This window comes from Physeter macrocephalus, chromosome 8 (assembly GCF_002837175.3).
Source record: "Physeter macrocephalus isolate SW-GA chromosome 8, ASM283717v5, whole genome shotgun sequence".
In the NCBI taxonomy this organism is placed as follows: Eukaryota; Metazoa; Chordata; class Mammalia; order Artiodactyla; family Physeteridae; genus Physeter; species Physeter macrocephalus.
In genome coordinates, this window is record NC_041221.1 from 23,606,111 (window position 1) to 23,624,174 (window position 18,064).

The 18,064-nt window shown below is 40.5% G+C and overlaps 1 protein-coding gene across 1 annotated transcript in view; it reads right to left on the minus strand.

Annotated features, from left to right (window-relative positions):
* SEMA5A (semaphorin 5A) overlaps positions 1 to 18,064 on the minus strand; it is a 429,431-nt gene that overhangs the window by 404,161 nt on the left and 7,206 nt on the right. Inside the window, exons 2-3 of the mRNA XM_024120827.2 lie at positions 16,382 to 16,448; positions 10,951 to 11,045 (exon numbers count right to left, since the gene is read on the minus strand). The gene's annotated coding sequence lies outside the window, so the exon portion shown is untranslated. The remainder of the gene's footprint in view (positions 1 to 10,950; positions 11,046 to 16,381; positions 16,449 to 18,064) is intronic.

Below are 18,064 nucleotides of genomic sequence, written 5' to 3' on the forward strand. Positions count from 1 at the left end.
CCCCCCGTGCACAGGAAGAGATGCTTCAGAGGCACCATGTGTTTATACAGATGTTTTATCCATGACGGATTTTTGTTTAAGATTAACCACCAATCATGTGTTTTCTACAAGGAAATTACACAGTGAGAGTGGGTTCCAACCCTCAAAATACTTGCTGCCTCAGTGAAATAAAACCAAGATACTATGTGCAGAAACCTATAGCTGCTTTTAAATAACATTTAGGATAGGTGGGTCTATTGCTTTATAATTCCTCTCTGTAGCAGTCTGCCATGGGAGCTCCCTTGGTGAGCATTATAAAATAAAGGGGGTAAAACACACTGGGGACTCGAAAGTTATATATTATTCACCGCGGTCGGCATCTGAGTAACCTGTAAATTACCTTAGCAAGTTTCTTAACCTCTCCATGCCTTGGTTTACTCATCTCTAAACTGTGGATAATATTAGAACCTGCTGTGTATGGTTGCTGAGAAGATGAAATGATATAAATAAAGTAGTTATACCAGTGCCCGGGACGTAGGGTGTGCTCAAATAACTTGAGCCACTGGTATGAATTACTGCTAAGTTAGTACCAGTGGTTTATAGATTGTTCCATATTATGAAATGCTGGAGAACCTCTATCAAATTTCTGTTATCATTTCCACATTACAAAGGGCTGTTCGATGACCTCCTCTTTTTAAGTGGTCCAAGTCCTTCAGACCCAAACATGCAGGCAGGTGGAGGCGACATAGAATATTTACACTCCACCCTGTCTACGCGCGGGGAACTGGCCTGCATTCGGAAAAAGAAGAACCTACTCCAGGTCAATAGTCTTCACAAACCATGCACCTGTGGTTAGAAACGTTAGCTGTAGGTATCTCTGACCAGTCAGGGTTTGCTTAAGAAAACAAAATGACCTCGTAAATGCTCTTCCATACAGACAAAACTTGAACCAGAAAATACGAGTCAAAGTTAGAATATACATGACACTTAACATTATAACCACAGAACAAAGTTAGACCATCATAATTCACTTTTCTTATTATTGCTATTATTATGAGATCCCAGAAGAAACTTCTAAGACCTTGACACCACCCTAATTACATCTGGATTATGAAATAATCTTAGAAGAGCATAGCAGCACATAAAATAGAAAGCTGCGAAAGAAATGTTATCAGCTCCTGGAAATACAGCAGTGGAATGATCAAGTTAGCATATAACTACACATCAAATAGAGTTAGGAAGGAATTCCAGAAAAAAAAGAGAAAAGTCATAGTTGGGAGAAAAGAACTAGATTTGCCTACTAAAAATATCCTTGCTTCAGCGAAGATATTTCAGAATGAGCATTTGTATGGGAAACATGTGGTCATTCAATGCTTCACTGATGTTGTTCCTTCTTCTTTGGGTCCTACTGTGTGCCTGGCCTGTGGAAGCTTCCTACCTGCTGGTCACAGCTCAGCTCAGAACACGTGTATGTGTTCAGGGATGGGTGATACAAATGGTGGCCAGCGGTCCAGAGCATCCAACGAAAAACCTTGTGTGTATGCGTGTATGTGCACGTGCTTGTAGCACCAAGTCAGTGAAAGATTATTTAAAAGGTGCTGCATAGCTGGGGATCCTTCAGTAGCTATCAATTATTTTAGCAGAAACTCATCATTAAGCCACAAAGCTGGGCTTTAGTACACTGTTTTAGACATTTATTTCATTGATTGTATTCCTGCCTTAGTGACCTTCATGAGCTCAAAGCTAGTGCTATCTGTGCCTATATCTACAAACCTATATATCTATCAATATATCAGTATCTGTTTATATCTATCTCTCTATCTACCTACCTCTCTACCTATCTATAGATATACATATTCAACTGACTCAGAGTTATGCTCCCAGCATAGCAGGGACTCTGTAAAGGCACATCAGTGCCGTTCTTTGAACATGCACATCCCTGAGAACTGCTTTACAGGAAATACGACTTCAGAGTTCTGAGCCTGGTCAGCCCCATAACCTGAGAGTCATGCTACTCTGTGCTATTTTTACATTTAATAATACTTACTCCTTGAAGACGATACAGATGAAATTCCAGTGCAATACTAAGAGTGCGTCTGAACACTCAATTTAAGAAACGTTAAATGCCAGGAAGAAGCAGACATCTGATCCTACTGTGTGGTGGAGGGGGCCATTGGTCTTGGTCTACGTGATACTAGACTACTGTCAACTTCTCTTCCGGTTATCTTCCCGACTCATAGACAACCATCAGGGAGAAAGAGACTCCGGAAGGACCGTGCACTCTTTCCTCTCTAAGAAGTACTGCAAATGATCTGCACTTACACTAGAAAGCAGCAAAGACTCTGGAAAAAGAGTGGAATGAATGGCCTCACCTGGACAATATGGGGACAGTCCATAATGGCTACTGCAAATCTAATTATTTAATTATTGCAAAATCATGAAATAAGCATCTTAAATCAAACGTAGCATAATCAGAAGGCTGGAGGAGCACATTCTTATCACACTCTTAAGGACCATTAGAGTAAATCATGTTGTACAAAATTTCGGCCGGAATCACTTCCCTAAATAACACGTACATATTCAGTGCTTATTGTACGTTAAGTACTGGGAAGATGAACACGATCAAGTCAAGGGCTTCCTGGTCTGAAAAGGAAAGACTGCACGTCTACAAGGAACAGTACAATGAATCCAACTTTAAAATGCCATTGTAGGGACATGCCCAGGAACGTGGGGACACAAAGGAGGTGCCATGTAATTTATCTAGTCATGGAGAGAGAGAAGATAAGGGTCTATAGAGGAGGTGACATGTGAACTGAGAATGGGTGAACAAGTAAGTACCCACCTGCTGGACAATACGGGGAAAATTATACCAAATACACTAAACTCTGGTTGGGGGTAGAGGGTGAATAATCCCATTCCTTCCTCTTGCAGACAATCTCATGTACTTCCAGTTCTGTATCCAAATTAGAAATAGGGCTTTTCTTATCCAGTTTGAAAAATCCCAAAAGATCCATCCATCCATCTACCCAACCAATAAACCCTGACAGCTTTTATGTCTCAGGCCGTTCGCTATGCCTGAAGATAGAGCAATGATCAAATGAGGCAAAAATCCCTGCCCTCATGGAGCCTACATTATGGGTAGGGCAGAGCTTATACAAATGGCGAGGATGGCGGGGGAAGAGGTGAAGTCAGGCACTGAACCCTTCGGACTCCAATAGGGAAGGGAGATGAGCAGTTGAGGTAAATGGCCAGAGATGTGGGAGTGACACCAGGGAATGGTGGTGTCCTGAAGCCAGATGGAGCAAGTGCTTCACGGAGCTGAGAAGGAGGGATTATACTGTACGCACGCTACTGACACTGACTATCATGTGTGATGCTGTCTGCACGTCGACCACTGGATGTAGTGACATAGCACGATTGATGGAAGGACAGTGTGGTCCAAGTGGGTTCAAGAGGAAGTGGACACACAGGAATTGAGGATAATAAACATAAACAAATGCTTTCAAGGAATTTTTCTGTACAGAGAAGAAGAGAATTGCGTCATAGCTGGAGGGGAAATTCAAGTCAATACTTCATTTATCTTTAAGGGTTTAATGTTTGCATTCCTATTGGAAAGATCCAACAGGGCGGAGCAAATACAACCTGATGACGCAAGAAAGAAAGGGTCTTTGAGTAGAAGAGAAGGAATGGGATTTTGGTGTCCAAGCTGGAGTCTTGGCCTCAAGTAGAAGTGTTCAGAGTGGCCACCAGGTGGGATGTGTGACTGGCCAGTTGGGGCAAGAGCCTCACCATCACTGTAGCAAGGAGGTGACTTTCTATGGAAGGAGGAAGAACAGCTCTCAAAGGCTGTGAAGCTGTGAGCAAGGCGGTCACCTCCCCCCATCGCCCCCCAAAATTCTGAGCAATGATAAACAATTTAGATATACCCACCTAATTCCTCAACGCTGGAAATGGAAGATCTGATCACTATTTTTAGACACTGTTATATGAGAATATGGTGGTATTTACTTCCCGGAATCTCCTGACCATCTTTCCAACCTTTGCTTTTTCTGCTTTGGTTTAACCAAGAGTGGTTACTGCCCAAGCTTTACGCAAAAGCAAACGAAACAAAATGACTCTGCTCCCTTTGTGGCCTGGGAGGCTAAAACAGACACAAACACACATGAAAACCTCATGAAAGGCCCCAGTGGATAAAACATGAACTGATTAGGTTTGTAACCCTGCAGCTATAGAAGCCTCTCCAATACTCTGATCTGGAGACCACAAGGCAGGAAAACCTCAAGTCCCCTGAAATCCAAAAATCCAAACGCGGGGTCATTTGTATGCCCTTTGGAGATTTCTGCCAAAAAAAGATCTCACGCACAGTTTAATCAAGGAGGCAGCATCCTCACACACACACGTAAAGCTTCAAATCTAAGCAATTAACCCCACACACCTCTGCCCCTCAAATCGGTGTCTGAGAATGGACAGTACACATATGCCATTCCCAGCCCGACTTAAACACAAAATGAAGGAAAGAAAATGGATTCTGAACTTCACCGCACATCTGTCACTCACAAATATTTATAGTAGTCACAAAGCCGGGACAATAACACACTTGGCAGTTACTCACCTAAACAAGCAAATTAAAAAGGCCAAAATCCCAACAGGGAAGAGAACAGGAGAGAAAGCAAGGTTTCCCCAGCTCCGTAACGGGAACTCCGATGCCTTCTCACGTGGATAATGGAAGCAGACAATTCTGTCCGTGGACTTGGCTAATGTGGAGTGAGATGCACACGACAAAACAGATCAGATCTGCATGGGGCCTTTCCAGATCACCTCATGGAGATTTTCCATCCGGCTGACTAGACAATAGGACAAGAATAATAAGATGTGGAGACCACAGCTTTAGTATTCCAGACTTTATTGAGAATGACAGGCTAAATCTTGATCCCTAAATACAACCACTCAGTGTGTTTAAGCAAGAGCTGTACCTTGTGTCAATAATATACAGAGAATTGCACTGCAAACACCACAAAACAGAATTCCTATCAGCACAGCGGCACCACCTGAAACAATGACAGCAAAACTCAGAATTTTACAGCCAACAAATCTAGAAAATTAAGGAAAGATGGAGACTTGAGTTGGGGTTCAATCTTTCCAGGTTCACGTCCATCTCAGAAAGAGAAATCTAGCTAATTCTCTATCTTTTGGAACTTATAAATTATGAAACCATTATGGTAGGCACATGAAAATTAATAATGAAATTAACCTTAGGTAAGTGCTTTAAAGTCAACAAGTGAAGACATCAACCAATACACATGAGATTCAACGAGTGTTGCCTTGGTCTTTCAGATGCACCACAGAACGTTTAATGCAAACACCAAAAGTTAGGAACAGAAATGAAACAAGAGGAAAAACACTGAGATATGACTTAATACTGCTCAACATAATGAGTTAAGTTCTATTAAATAAAAAATGTGAAATACAGTTGTTAAAAAATAGGTAAAATGCAAAAGTTAACCATTCCCTAACCAAAAGAGGAAAGTAAAAGAATGAAAGAATTTCAGTTGTCTGGGTGTAAACTTGGTCTCTATTTGTAGGATGAAGCCATGTGTCGTTGAGATCTCTCATTCCTACAAATATTTTGATTGTCTGAACATATTCCTTAGATTAACATTGTCAGATAACTTTTGTCACAGAGTTAAAAGAGAGGCAGAATAAAACTATGAGAAGAATTACAAAAAATGATAGCTATTCTTAAATAACTGAACTCTTCCCTGAATGAAAGAGTTGAATATTTTTAATAACATCAGAAGAAAGTAAAGGAAAATTTTTATTAAATTTCTAAGCACTGGTGAAACAATTATGAAGGACCTATTTGCCAACACTAAAATAAACTTCTTTAAGCTTAAAAGGATAAAGTTAACAAGCAAATAGAGTGGGAAGGAAATGACAACAAAGGGTTAATATTCTTAAAAATAAATTCTGTTAATATCTGTAAGAAAATGCTGAATCTCAAGAACTAAACGGGTATAAAATAAGGACTAACAATTCTTTCACACATTAAGTTCCCTTTCTTCCTTCTACTTTCTCTCTCTCTCCCTCTCCCCCTTCTCAAAAAATGGCTAATTATCACAAAAAATTTTTACAAATCTACCAAGTACCATAATGACTAAACAAAAGAACGTATAAAAGGAAGCAACACTATTAAATTGATTAAAAAATTAATGATGATAATGATAGTAAGGCTTTAGCAAAACAAACTCTCTCACATATTATTGGTGAAGTGTAAATGTACAGGACACTTCTGCAACACTGACTGGCAATCTGATTAAAACTCACTGGCTCTGAAATAGCAAAGCAACTACAGCTATTCTGACTTGATGAATTAACCTTCAATTTTAAAAAAAGCTTTATAATAATAGCTGATATTATGAAGCATCTACTTTATGCCCCAAAATTTCTATTCTTCATAAGGTAGTGATAGTGTGAGGTGTAAAAAATCAGAAAGCAGCAGTGGAATCCAGGTGTCTGCTACACTCCCCTTGTCATGACCCTTTCACATTGTCTATGATTTTTGTTAACTGAAAATAATATATACCTCCAGCAAAGAGAAAGCAGTAAATTACATTATAGTGTCTTTACATGATAGAATATTATGATGCGTTAAAATGAGATTTATTAACAATTTTCAATAAGATAATATAGGCAAAATTTTATGTCTAGTGTTATTTCAACTCTGTAAAACACTCACGAAAGACTACATTAACTGACAACAGTGACTGTCTTTGGTGAAGGCATTATGGGTGAATTTTCCCCTTCTTTTACATAATTTCCATAATTAGCATTCACTCTTTTAATCCTTTTTTCACATTTTTAAACTGCAAAAATACAACATTCCTGAGAAAATTTTACATAGTGAATATATGGCTCATAAAGGGCAAACACCCTCAACCCCAGAGATAATCTACAGAGAGTTTGGTATGTACTGATGTATGTGTTTGCAGACTTTGTAACACACAGGCACTTGTGTGCAGAGATGGGGTGTGTGTGTGTGTGTGTGTGTGTGTGTTTAAGATGAATGGGATTATATTGAATATATTATTCTGCAACCTGCTTTTTCCAGTTAATAAGGTACCATACACAGCTTTCCAATACTTTTATAATCTGACTTTTACTTTTTATATAAGATGTGGAGACCACAGCTTTAGTATTCCAGACTTTATTGAGAATGACAGGCTAAATCTTGATCCCTAAATACAACCACTCAGTGTGTTTAAGCAAGAGCTGTACCTTGTGTCAATAATATACAGAGAATTGCACTGCAAACACCACAAAACAGAATTCCTATCAGCACAGCGGCACCACCTGAAACAATGACAGCAAAACTCAGAATTTTACAGCCAACAAATCTAGAAAATTAAGGAAAGATGGAGACTTGAGTTGGGGTTCAATCTTTCCAGGTTCACGTCCATCTCAGAAAGAGAAATCTAGCTAATTCTCTATCTTTTGGAACTTATAAATTATGAAACCATTATGGTAGGCACATGAAAATTAATAATGAAATTAACCTTAGGTAAGTGCTTTAAAGTCAACAAGTGAAGACATCAACCAATACACATGAGATTCAACGAGTGTTGCCTTGGTCTTTCAGATGCACCACAGAACGTTTAATGCAAACACCAAAAGTGAGGAACAGAAATGAAACAAGAGGAAAAACACTGAGATATGACTTAATACTGCTCAACATAATGAGTTAAGTTCTATTAAATAAAAAATGTGAAATACAGTTGTTAAAAAATAGGTAAAATGCAAAAGTTAACCATTCCCTAACCAAAAGAGGAAAGTAAAAGAATGAAAGAATTTCAGTTGTCTGGGTGTAAACTTGGTCTCTATTTGTAGGATGAAGCCATGTGTCGTTGAGATCTCTCATTCCTACAAATATTTTGATTGTCTGAACATATTCCTTAGATTAACATTGTCAGATAACTTTTGTCACAGAGTTAAAAGAGAGGCAGAATAAAACTATGAGAAGAATTACAAAAAATGATAGCTATTCTTAAATAACTGAACTCTTCCCTGAATGAAAGAGTTGAATATTTTTAATAACATCAGAAGAAAGTAAAGGAAAATTTTTATTAAATTTCTAAGCACTGGTGAAACAATTATGAAGGACCTATTTGCCAACACTAAAATAAACTTCTTTAAGCTTAAAAGGATAAAGTTAACAAGCAAATAGAGTGGGAAGGAAATGACAACAAAGGGTTAATATTCTTAAAAATAAATTCTGTTAATATCTGTAAGAAAATGCTGAATCTCAAGAACTAAACGGGTATAAAATAAGGACTAACAATTCTTTCACACATTAAGTTCCCTTTCTTCCTTCTACTTTCTCTCTCTCTCCCTCTCCCCCTTCTCAAAAAATGGCTAATTATCACAAAAAATTTTTACAAATCTACCAAGTACCATAATGACTAAACAAAAGAACGTATAAAAGGAAGCAACACTATTAAATTGATTAAAAAATTAATGATGATAATGATAGTAAGGCTTTAGCAAAACAAACTCTCTCACATATTATTGGTGAAGTGTAAATGTACAGGACACTTCTGCAACACTGACTGGCAATCTGATTAAAACTCACTGGCTCTGAAATAGCAAAGCAACTACAGCTATTCTGACTTGATGAATTAACCTTCAATTTTAAAAAAAGCTTTATAATAATAGCTGATATTATGAAGCATCTACTTTATGCCCCAAAATTTCTATTCTTCATAAGGCAGTGATAGTGTGAGGTGTAAAAAATCAGAAAGCAGCAGTGGAATCCAGGTGTCTGCTACACTCCCCTTGTCATGACCCTTTCACATTGTCTATGATTTTTGTTAACTGAAAATAATATATACCTCCAGCAAAGAGAAAGCAGTAAATTACATTATAGTGTCTTTACATGATAGAATATTATGATGCGTTAAAATGAGATTTATTAACAATTTTCAATAATATAGGCAAAATTTTATGTCTAGTGTTATTTCAACTCTGTAAAACACTCACGAAAGACTACATTAACTGACAACAGTGACTGTCTTTGGTGAAGGCATTATGGGTGAATTTTCCCCTTCTTTTACATAATTTCCATAATTAGCATTCACTCTTTTAATCCTTTTTTCACATTTTTAAACTGCAAAAATACAACATTCCTGAGAAAATTTTACATAGTGAATATATGGCTCATAAAGGGCAAACACCCTCAACCCCAGAGATAATCTACAGAGAGTTTGGTATGTACTGATGTATGTGTTTGCAGACTTTGTAACACACAGGCACTTGTGTGCAGAGATGGGGTGTGTGTGTGTGTGTGTGTGTGTGTGTTTAAGATGAATGGGATTATATTGAATATATTATTCTGCAACCTGCTTTTTCCAGTTAATAAGGTACCATACACAGCTTTCCAATACTTTTATAATCTGACTTTTACTTTTTATATCATTGCCATTAAAGTGAAGAACACTTTTCCGTTACTTGTGGAACAAGTACCAAGGAACAAGTGGCTCTGGAAAAAGGCGCATCTTCAAAAGTGATCCTACATCAGGCTCGTGGGCTTCCTACAATTACTTATTCCTATGAAAGAATGAACGAACAAATAGGACAGGTCCCTGCTTAAACTCCTTCAAGAAACACAAATTAACTGGCTTTGCTTTACCAGTCTTGCTAGATGATAAGCAGTGAGGTAGAGAGTCAAACAAGCCTTGAGGTGTCAGAAGTATCCTTTTGTAAGAAAAAGTAAAACAAACCCACTTCATCTGATGTGTGTGGCCATGGGTATGGATGGCCATGTTATCCCATGATTTAAGTATGTCAATCTTGTTCAAACCTGACTCTTGTAAACAGCTGCTTTTGCTCAGAATAAAAGATGAAGATCTGATACCAGAACACTTCTGTGAAACATAATTATAAGACAGCCCAAGATAATTGTATATTTGCCCTAATATGTATAAGTAGCAGCATGTATAAGGCTACAAAATAAAAATGTCACATTTAGAAATTATATGGAGACCAAAATAGGAAATGCTATCTGAACTTATTTTGTAAATGAGCTATACATTCTGGATTACCAAAATGTTCTTGATCAGGCCCTGTTTTGAGCAGAGCTATAGTCTAGGTGCTTGGACTTAGACTAATATACTCGGGGCACGCCGACCATGGAAAGCATTGGAACACCAAATGCACTCACTCCAAGGAGTAGGCTTTTGCAGCTGCAGTAGACTTCATTAAAAGTGGGTTATGATTAAATTCTGAGCATCCAAGCTAAATTTTGTTAAAGGACTCATACCTACTGGCCACTAAAACACTCTCACTCTCTACACTGGGATCTTTGAGCACTGCATGTACATCAGGGCTCAATGAACTACAGCCTGTGGGCCAAATCCAGCTTCAGCTTGACAACAGTCTTTGTAAATAAGTTCTACTGGAACACAGCTACGTTTGCTCATTTACATATATCATCTGTGGCTGCTTTAGGCTACAACACAGAGCTGAGTTGGTGTAACAGAGATGATATGGCCAGCAAATCCTAAAATGTTTACTACCTCACCGTTTTCAGAAAAAGTTTACCATCTCCTGATATAGACTGTTGTTTGAAAAACTGTTTTCTTACTATTTATAGTGAGCTTTTCTTTAAGGACCTGAGTATTTCCAGTACAGAATAAAAGTGTGTCTGTCCTTATTCTCAGGAGCCATTCTTAGTGCTAAGAGGTAGTACTGGGTTAGGGCTTAGAACATGGGTTCACATCACAGCTCTGCCTGTGACCGCTTGTGAGATCTTGAGCTGATTACTTAACTTCTCTGTGCTTTCACTTTCTTTCTGGAAGCCCGCTCATTCATTCACTGCCATTTTTAACAGCAGATATAAGTGATACTCATCAACCATCACAGTACCTCAATCTATAAAACTGTTGGCTTCTTCATTTCCCATTTGAGTGTCGGACTTACCAAGGAGGGAAGGGATGGAGCGTTTCCTTGATCATGTATCACACAAAGGATCCACAGTCACTCAGGCAGTGCAGCCCAACTCTCACACACCAGTGCTTCAAAAAATAAAAGAAAAAAAACAGAGATTCTATTAACCCATTTTAAAAGAGGCCATGGTCATTTTTTATCGATTCTGGAAAGTTCCATGAATGCCCTGCACAACCAGCTGCTTTGGCACTGTAAGGCTTAGCACAGAACAACTTGGAAATCACAAATGTGACAGCCCTAGCCTCGTATCCCATGCACCAATGGACTTCTTTCTTCAGAAAAGAAGAAATAAAAATTCAAATGTTGTTAATATATGAGAACAAATCTCATGAAACTAATAAAAGGACCATCATTTCACACCTGTTTGAATTACTTTTAGCAGTTTGAACATCAAATTCAGACAGGTTGTGTGAATCTACCCATTTTATGATGGCTCTTTCATTCTGTTTTTGGGAATACACAGTACCTTAAGTAATGCATTTCAAAAATAGGAGATAAAAGGCAGAAGGTATAGAATAAACTATACTAGATTTTGAGCTTGTATTTTTATTTACATATTAATTTATTTGATGTACAATATGATAACTTTATTTTAAAAGGGAATTGTAACCCATAAAAATAATTCACTTTACTAAAACCAAGTAAAGTTATCCAATCTGCTCATTCAATTTAACACATAAAAATCCTGAAAACTTGATATCAGAATGTGATGAAAAACTACCACAAAGCACCAGCCTCCCTAGAGCCATGTATGCCAGAAATTGAAGAAATGGGTTACTTTCCATTTCATATCCAAAAAAGAAGTTTTTCCATTACTATTTAACGATGCCTGTCACTTCATATACTACAATTTGGGGGCTCATGCTTTTTCTGTTGTCCTAGTTCATGTGGTGTCTTTCTACTCTCCTCAGTCCGCAGTTTCTGGCTGCCATAAACCTCAAACACACTGATGTTGCCTATCCCAACACAAACACTTGAGTAGCAGCTGAGGATGATGATGACAAAAGGGGGAGAAGAAGTTCCCAGAACATTCTGGAACATTCTGGCTAACCCTCTGTGCAATGATTCCTACACTGTCTACTTAGTAATTATCTAAAGGACATCTGCCTGCAGAAGATCAACGGAATTACAACATCTGGAAATTTATAAGATTTTCTATCTGCTGAAATGCCATTTGAAAGTCCTGAGGTTCAGAGGTGAGAGGGCAGTGGCTGGGTGACAATGTCTCTCTATGAGGCTCCTGGCCTCCATGAGGTGCCTTTGGTAAGTTCATGGGAAGCAAGTGGGTGACCCAACACACTCAGAACTTATTCAGAACCGCCCGGGAAGGCGCCCACAGCCCAGGCGCACTCAAGCACTGCAGCACCACCGATCCCTGTGAGGTCCCAGCTGAGTCTCTGAAAGTCTCTGACTTCATACTTCGGAAAGGAGGAGGTGCAGATGCAAATCCTTGAGGCCAAAAGAGGAGTAAGGGAGCTCTCCCCAAGGTAAGAAGGCATACTCAGCCCAGGAAAAATTCCTAGGAGCAGCCAATTCCTTTCTCACAACACCAATAATATCTCCTTTGGGTGTGGCAACAAATATGTTAGTTGGGGCTTCTTTATTAAACAGCATGCTTGAATACAACAACTTCCTCTCTTGAGCCCTGAAATCTATTTTACAATTAGTACTAAAATTTCTTTGTATTTGTTTATCTCAATCAAAATTTAACTAATAAAGTTGGACAGGTCCACTGGTTACTGCGACAAATACCCAGCAATTCCTACAGACTCCCATGTGTCAGGATTAAATTTAAAACAGGGCTGCTAATTAGGTCTGGAGGCTAACTGCTCCCATCCTCCCTCAGTGAGATCATAAATTAGCTGATGTGGCCTCTCAGCTAGGACATCCAAGAGTCACGCCTACAGAGAATGGCCAGCCTCTTAAATGGCAAAGGACACAGAGGCCAAAAAACACAATGGAAGAATCCAGAAGCATTGACACAACCCCACGACAAATACCACAGGAAGAGAACATCCCTGCTGAATCCAGGCAGGGACAGCCTGCAACCTGGACAGCCGGACACTCCAGGCCCAAACTTCAGACTTCGAAAGAGAGTCCCTTCCTTCTGAAAAGGCAACACTCAAGGCACAGAATGCCCATAGAGAGTTCACACAGCTTGAGGAACAACAGGACTCCCTTTAGAATCTGAAATCTAAACCAGAAACTAGTTCCAGCAGCAGGATCCAGGGACATAACACCCTGAAAGGCTGTAACTATGCCTGTAGTTACATCAAAGTTTGTAAAAAGCGTAATTTACCACCCTGGCCCATGACAGGCAAGCCAACAGCATCAGGACCTTCTACTATGGAGGGTAAACCCTTGCCTGGGTAGGCATGCCACCCTCTAAAGGAATATATACCATTCAACATGACACCCATGTGTTATAAGCAGTGTAGGGTCAGGAGCGGAAACCACAGCAACAAAGCAGTGACCTTGAAATAGGCTAAGCTGAAGTCACAGATATTGGCCCCTTCAGGTCTGGAAGCTGAGCTCTCCCATCCTCCCCCAGTGAGGTCATAAATTAGCTGATGTATAAATCGTAAATCACTGACATATTTTCCAGAAAACTGAGGGAAACTTCAAAAGGTTAAGAAGCTACAAAGCCCCAGAGGGTCATTCTCAGACTGAGGCTGGACTATTTTAAAGTGGATATTTAACTCCCCATTAAATAAGAAACTGCTTATGTTTTATTAATATATATAAACGTCCCCATTTGACTAGATTCCATATTACCCTTACTATTTTCTCTTTTACGTAATATCAACTTTAGTAGAAACAATTCCTGCTTCCTCTGCCTCATGAGTCCCGATTAGACGCTCACCACGGAAAAAAAGCTGCCATCAGGAACAGGAAAGTGTGGACCAGCTGCGGAGCACGCAAGGCCAGTCTATCCGAAAGGCCACTCCCATGCACAGCTAAGTTGTAAGAAGGCTCAAAGGAGCAGCTCCAAGGAGCTAATAGACTAGAAAAGCAGACAATTAGGGCACGTTAACATGAAAAAGAGAGGAGACTTCGTCCAAAGGAAGGGGGTGTCATGGAAGCCTCAGTGAAATGCCAGGATGAGAGTGGTGTTTAGGAGAATCAATATGGCAGCTCTGAAGAGAATAGACAAGAATGGGAGGAACCACGGGCGAGAAGCTGCCACAAGAGAACTTTAAATTTTAAAATATTCTTTTAAAAGACTATAAATCATAGCCCATTTTTGCAAAACATTCGTTGTATAGGAACAGCAGTCTAGAAACTGAGTGTGGACCCATGAGGAATGAATGTCTTTGAAATTAAGACAATAACAAAACTCTGAGAATCAGAATCTTCTCACTAGGAATGAAGATACGAAATAAGTAAAGGATATTGTGGTTCCCTCCCTCGTCCAACACCACTCCGAGGTGCACAAGGAGTTGAAGAAAATGGGTTGACTGTCTCTGTACACGCCACGCCGCTCCCCTTCCTGACACTGTCCCTGACTTCGCGGTCCTGCGTGAGGTCACCTCTGAGAGGCTCTGCCGTTCCCTTTCATACACGTGTGCCTCGCTGGATGGTGCTTGGAGAAATCAACAGCAGACACTGAGGGTAAAGAAAGGCGCTGCCTGAAAGTAAGGCAGGCTCCTGTGGGCTGGGAGGGTCATCAGAAACCCCCAGGCATCCAGAAAGAGAAAAGTGCCAGCAACAGGAACAGGGAAAGGGGCAGGAAAGCAAAAATGGTAGAGAGGAGATGGAGAAGAGGGAAAGAGGAAAGAAGGACACTTAGAAAAGCAAGGAGGGGAAAGAGAAGTAAATACACAAGCAGCAGCCTGCAGAGACACTGGGGTGCTCTGAAAGGTGCAGACTTCTAAGGACATAAGTGATCGCGGGCAGGCTGGGCTCCAGGCAAGAGGGACGAGGGCAGAGCCTCTGCTCCTAAGTTCCTAAGCAAAAAATCCCAGCCTTCAAGAAAACAATGTGAAGACTGAAGACGAAAAGCCAAATGCACAGAAAGCTTGACGTGATGAACAAAGCATCTGGTAAAGGCAGCGGTCTGTACATGGCTGTTCTGAGCGTGCTCTGGGGAGCGGCCACCTGCCCCTCCCCTCCGGGCAGATGGTAGCTGGTGTCAGGGGCTGGTCCACGGGGCCAGATCTCCCCAGATATAAGACGGCCAACCGCTTTACACTTAAGATGGTGTCAGGATTCACATTCTGAAAGGTGTTTTGTTTTTAAGACAGGTCTGGGGCTTCCCTGGTGGTGCAGTGGTTGAGAGTCCGCCTGCCGATGCAGGGGACGCGGGTTCGCGCCCCGGTCCGGGAGGATCCCACGTGCCGCGGAGCGGCTGGGCCCGTGAGCCATGGCCGCTGAGCCTGTGCGTCCGGAGCCTGTGCTCCGCAACGGGAGAGGCCACAGCAGTGAGAGGCCCGCGTACCGCAAAAAAAAAAAAAAAAAAAAGACAGGTCTGTTGTTTGTTCAATATCCCCATCCAAACTTTGAACATTATTTTACATTATGATGTATAAACGCTGAAAGCAGCGTTAGAAAAGTGATGAGGTGGCCCAACTCTTAGGATATTTTTCTTTTTGGAAAGGTGTTCCTTCACCTCGAGGTTTGCCTGCACCGGCCAGTGTTATGGAATCTGTGCTGCACCCCAGTCAAATTGTTTACAAACAGTGTCTGAATCAGGTAGCGTTCCATAGGGAAAACATCAGTGCAAACAGCTGTGGCTTTAGTAGGTTAGAGATCTTACACAAACATGCATGATACAACAAACGTATGGGGGGAAAAAAAACCATTTAAAATCTTTAGAGTTGTAACTACACAACAATAGTGTATCTGAAAAAGCAAAATGGATGTTTTGCCTTACTTTCCACATCAGTATACACGGCCAGTCAGACAGTTTCCCGCGTCACAGTTGGGTTGAGGATGTGTCAAAGAATGGCATACATAACGCCATCATTGCGTGTAAGAGTCCTGTCCTCAAGGAATTCACCCTTTGGCTTTCCCCAAATTAGAAATCATCTCTTTAATAACCAGCTAATTCCTTTCTATACAAATAATGCCACATATGGATCAAGACCACTTAGTAAAAAATCTCTTTGATAATTATCTCACCTACCTTTAGAAAAGACAAGTACCAAATGTCACCATGTCCCTTCTTTAAATCTCTGGCTGTCTTAGGGCCAGAGTAGGAATCCCTGGAGACCAGCCCTAGCAATGGCCGAGGCTTCAAGGACAGTGTGACCTCACGTGAGGACACAGGACCTCACATCTGGGTCCTTCCATGACACAGTCATCTGGCTCCGAGACCAGCAGAGGTAAACCCTACTTCCCTGAACAGAGGCCACACTTCTGACAGTCGTATCCAAAGAGCAAGATGCACAAGGAAAAGACATACCCTTCCTGCTTGGAGCCTTCCCACACAGATCTGCGCCGAGACCCCTCTCTCCATCAGACAGTCGTCACTGTGAAATGGGATGGTTTAGAAATATTAGACACGGCTGAGAACTACAGAAAAGGGAAGGCAGAAATTGGGGATTTCATCTCTCAAAGCATTGACTAATCCTAACAACATATGGGAAGAAAGAAACCCAATTGTTTTCCATTTCGTCTTCCTGTAGCTCATCCTTTGGTGAGTATTTAAAGCTGGTAGGACTTGCTGACCCTGGAACAAATATATTGCCTCAGTAACTGACACACAGCTTGTGTAAAAAACGTTCTATTCCTCTGCTCCCACACCAGACAGTAAGATACGTTCTGAGCTGCCAGGAGGCATGGGAACAGACAGAAAGAAAGAGCAAAAAAATGACAACTTGATTCAAGCAAACAGGTTGCCTAAAACTAGGCGACTGCTCAAAATGAGCAACCTCTAAGATCAGCTCTCTAAGGACACCAACGTCTCCGAACGGTGACTACTACTTTCTTCCTCCTGCCGCCATGTGCCTAGTTTTCAAAGGACAGCCTCACTTTTCACGCAGGCAGTTTTGAAGCTCTTGCACAAGTGGTTAATTTGCATGGGCAGTTGGCCTCTCAGCTTTCATTTTGACAGCTAAATTGATCCGGCCTTGGTAGACTAGAATATCATTACCCAGAAAGAGAAGGCCGTCTGAGGCTTTTTGAAAAATCTGGTCTCTCAATTCCTACTTATTCGGAACAACACACTCAACAGGACTACCCTGTAAGCAGTAGCTTGCCCACACAAAAGATATTCAAGATTCAACTTGGGCTCGAAATTCAAGATTTAATTCTAAGATCAAGATTTAACTCAAAAAATTCCTTAACTACTGTTGCTACTTCTGTTAAAGCAAACAGGACGGGCTTGGGTTCTTAAATCAGCCCTTTGGTCATTATATAGGAAGAAAGAAATGCCTGCCACAGATTAAACTCACAACTGACACCAAAACCTTCTCAGAACGAAGTTGAGCTAAGGCAGACAAAGGTCTCATGCAAGAGCATGAAGGAGAAGACGGTTTTTATCCCTGGAAAGACGGCAGACTGTGAAATTCACAATGAACTGTTACTGAAATGGCAATGGGGTAAATCACTCAGAAAAAAATATTTTCCTAAAAAAAAAGACAGATAGAAGAAGTCTTTTGGAACTTTCCAGCGACAAAGGATGCTTGCTCTCCAATTCAGTAGAGAGAAACATAAAGATGTTCTCCTTTAACACAGTAAGGACAATCAGATTAGTACAAACCCATACAAGCCAATCCAATATGCGTGCTGGGCTGTGTCAGTTCTGGGTTCTCCATGTCTTCAGTTATTTTATGTGCCCAGACTCTAATGCTGCTGTTTTACATGGGATACAGCAACCTGGGCCAAGCAAATCGTGTTTTGATTTAACAGTGAAACTATGCCCTTGTTTTTTGGCTTAAATCCAGCAAATGCACTGAAATCATTTCAGAACGTTCATATCCCCAAAGGTATGAAGAATAATGGACATTTAGTGGCTGTATCAATTTACATTCCCACCAGCAGTGCAAGAGTGTTCCCTTTTCTCCACACCCTCTCCAGCATTTATTGGTTCTAGATTTTTTGATGATGGCCATTCTGACAGGTGTGAGATGATATCTCATTGTAG